General features: G+C 47.5%; 1 non-coding gene across 1 annotated transcript; it reads left to right on the plus strand.

The window, feature by feature from the left end:
* Positions 1 to 1,889: 1,889 nt before the first annotated feature.
* On the plus strand, positions 1,890 to 2,007 carry LOC128691229 (5S ribosomal RNA). The gene has a single exon (XR_008407417.1). It is a non-coding gene; the product is annotated as a 5S ribosomal RNA (ribosomal RNA).
* The last annotated feature ends 2,165 nt before the right edge of the window (positions 2,008 to 4,172 follow it).

Below are 4,172 nucleotides of genomic sequence, written 5' to 3' on the forward strand. Positions count from 1 at the left end.
CCCTGGAATGCAGGCGAGAGAGATACATGATAATATACACTTGGAAGGTCCTGGAGGGATTGGTACCAAACCTGCACACGAAAATCACTCCCTATGAAAGCAAAAGACTCGGCAAGAGATGCAACATTCCTCCGATGAAAAGCATGGGCGCCACGAGTACACTGAGAGACAACACAATAAGTGTCCGGCACCCAAGACTGTTCATCTGCCTCCTAGCATACGTAAGGGGGATTACCAATAGACCCCTGGCTGTCTTTAAGAAGGCACTGGACAGGCACCTAAAGTCAGTAAATGACCAACCGGGCTGTGGCTCGTACGTCAACTTGCTTGCGGCCAGCAGTAACAGCCTGGTTGATCAGGGGACGCACATGTGCGGTATATTTCAAAGATGGTTATTACAACCCAGGAGTCCCAAAGGCCTGTTATCCTGGGTGTAAAGGGAGCAAAATAAACACAGCAGAAAAATTTTTGACTTGCACTATCCTTCACCAATTTAGAACAGAAGTATGTACACTATATACACTATGTGCAGCAATACGTATTAGTGCACTCCACGGTAAGCAAGGCAGAATAGAAGCCACTAGAGAGCAGACCGTGCTTCAACCAGCTCTAGAATGGGAATGACAAGGGCAGACAGGAGAGTGGTACCCACATAACCTCTGCAATTGCCAAAACCATCTTCTCATTGGCTGGAACCTGGGTACTGGGTACTGGCCCCATCGCCAACCCTTAGTTCCCTGGTTCGCTGGTTGGGGGAGATAGCCTGTAAATGAGGGTGTGTACATGCGCCGAATAAAGGTTACATACTCTTTGCATGCCACAATGGTTCTGTCGACCCTGACAGGAAGAGCAGCAGCAGCTGGCATGTACCACAATGGTCACACACAAGGCTGGCGACTCCCTGACCACTGCACGATCCTTAAAGCTGAGCTGGGATGATTCAGCAGGCATTGTCACATGCCCTACGACATCGGCTTCGACCTGTCATACATGTTGAGTCCACCTCTGCAATCAATGCACTCTCCCATCCCCAACCATAGGACAATGTTCACCTCATAATGGCAGTTTTCGAAGTTCAAGGTAACAGATCAACATTGAACTGTATCCCTAGCCATGCTGGCATCTGGGGAAAATGAGGCGGCAGATGATGCAGCCAAGGCAGCCACAGATTATCCACATGTTAGGATTACCGTCTCCATCAGCCTACACCAGACCAAACTGGTGGCTGCCAGAACAATGAAACTTATGGGGGAGGTCCTAGGTGGTCCTAGGGGTGTCACTAGCACGTTAAGAGACCATACAATAAGTGTCAGGGGCCCGAGACTGTTCAACTGCCTCCCAGCACACATAAGGGGGATTACCAACAGACCCCTGGCAGTCTTCAAGCTGGCACTGGACAAGCACCTAAAGTCAGTTCCGGATCAGCCGGGCTGTGGCTCGTACGTTGGTTTGCGTGCAGCCAGCAGCAACAGCCTGGTTGATCAGGCTCTGATCCACCAGGAGGCCTGGTCACAGACCGGGCCGCGGGGGCGTTGACCCCCGGAACTCTCTCCAGGTAAACTCCAGATACTCCATTTCAACAGTGGTACCGAGCAGCGACGCAGGGAGAATCCCCTTCATATGATAGAAGCTGGTCCAGAGCCCAGTGTACCGCCATCCATCGGCTTTGTTTGGGCTTTCCCACAGCCATGATGACGGTAGACAAGGAAGGGGAGATGTGCCAGCACGTTGTCCAGTTCCCCCTAACATACTATTTCCTGGAGTGCCAAGTTACTAAGACACTCTGCAGGCAACTAGCGCTGATGTCCCTTCCCGAAGAAGACCCAGAGAGGATTGCATCTTGCTTTAGTGTACCATGGAGTCAACGAACCAGACAAGCTGTTGCCCGTGATAACGACATACCACGTTGAACACACCGCTTCTCGTCCGATCAGCGAAGTTAAGCAACGTTGGGTTTGGTTAGTACTTGGATGGGTGACCGCCTGGGAACACCAAATGCTGTTGGCATTAAACCTTTGAGTGGCCCGGTGGCCTGGTGGCTATAGCTCCCGCTTCACACACGGAGGGCCCGGGTTCGATTCCCGGCGGGTGGAAACATTTCGACATGTTTCCTTACACCTGTTGTCCTGTTCACCTAGCAGCAAATAGGTACCTGGGTGTTAGTCGACTGGTGTGGGTCGCATCCTGGGGGACAAGATTAAGGACCCCAATGGAAATAAGTTAGACAGTCCTCGATGACGCACTGACTTTCTTGGGTTATCCTGGGTGGCTAACCCTCTGGGGTTAAAAATCCGAACGAAATCTTATCTTATGTTATCTTATCCTCCTCTGGCTAGAGTGTCTACAGTTAGAAGTGCATGTATACATATGCATATCCTTGAATATACATATATACGTGTTCACTAACAACACTGCACTAACCAAGGAGTCGAACCCATGCTGTTTTGGCCCGCCTCATGGTGAGAGAACACGCATGACCACTAGTCTAGTAATCTAAAGCGTCATGCGTTTTCTCTCACCATGAGGCGGGCCAAACCAGCATGGGTTCGACTCCTTGGCTAGTGCAGTGTTGTTATTGATCAATACCACTTGTTCCGTGGGTACAATAATATATACGTGTATAATGTGTCCAGCATGTACATGTATATGATCCAGCGTTCATATTACAGACGGCATTGTCGCTTATGAGACGCACCAGATGAACTGTCCAGAACACTGCTTGAGCAGCATACGTTGCAACATTGCAGAATCCTTTCTCCTTTGGGAGCCAGAGACGGGTCATCGCACGATTAAGACCCGTGCCAGGACACGGATCTTTGCGAACATTGTACATACATCCTTTTTGTTAGTATTAGTGTGACTTTGTAAATGGTCCACATCGGACCGAAACGTTATCGTAAGCTCCTCTCTCCTATGTGCGGGTTATTTGTGTATAAAATGGGTACAGGGGTATTAGTCGAATGGTGAGGGTCACATCCTGGGACAAAACTGACCTAATTTGCCCGAAATGCTCTGCATAACAAGCGGGTTTCTATATTGTAGTATGTCATTGATGTCAGCTAGGTCTGTATACCTTGTGCATGTACATGTAGAAATAGATATTATTATTAAGCCCCTGTCACGGAGTGGGAGCATGGGCACGGGTGATCCCACAGTCACTAAAAACAACAGACATACTCCCAATCCACAAAGGTGGTAGTAAACCAGTAGCAAAGAATTACAGACCGATAGTGTTAATGTCTGATACCATAAAAATCTTGGAAAGGGTTCTAAGAAGCAAGATCGCCACCCATCTAGATACCCATCATTTACACAACCCAGGGCAATATTGGATTAGAGCAGGCTGCTCCTGCCTGTCCCAACTACTGGACCACTGTAACAAGGTCCTGGATGCTCTAGAGGACATACAAAATGCAGATGTAGAATACACAGACTTGAAAAGCCTCAGACAATCGCGACCATGATGTAAAAGTGCACAAAATGCGTATGAAAGGAATAAGAGGAAAAGCTGGTGGATGGATCTGTAACTTACTAATAGAACACAAAGAGTAGTAGTAAACAGAGTAAAGTCTGAGGCAGCTACAGTGAAAAGCTCTGGTCTACAAGGCACAGTATTCGCTTCCATCTTGTTCCTCATCCTCATATCTGACACAGACAGGGATGTAAGCCGAGTCTTCCTTTGTAGATGACACCCGAAATGGTATGAGTGTCCTCCATTGAAGACACTGCAAGACTCCAAGCGGACATCAACCAAATCTTTAAATGGGCCGCAGAAAACAATATGAAGTTCAATAATGAGAAATTTCAATTCCTCCGATACGGAAAACTCAGGAAATTAAAATATATCGGAGATATAAAACAAATTCAATTCACTCAGTAGAGCTGAAAACTAATGTGAAGGACCTGGGAGTGATAATGTAAGAGGATCTCACTTTCAAAGACCACAACACTGTATCTACCTCTTCTGCTAGAAAAATGATAGGATGGGTTATGAGAAACTTCAAAACCAGGGGCGCCAAGCCCATGATGATTCTCTTCAAATCGCTTTTCTCGAGGCTGGAATACTGCTGTACACTAACAGCACCTTTCAAGGCAGATGAAATCTCTGACCTGGAGAATGTACAGAGAACCTTCATGGCACATATAAGTACGATATAACACCTAAATTACTG

Source organism: Cherax quadricarinatus, unplaced genomic scaffold (assembly GCF_038502225.1).
Source record: "Cherax quadricarinatus isolate ZL_2023a unplaced genomic scaffold, ASM3850222v1 Contig735, whole genome shotgun sequence".
Classification (NCBI taxonomy): Eukaryota; Metazoa; Arthropoda; class Malacostraca; order Decapoda; family Parastacidae; genus Cherax; species Cherax quadricarinatus.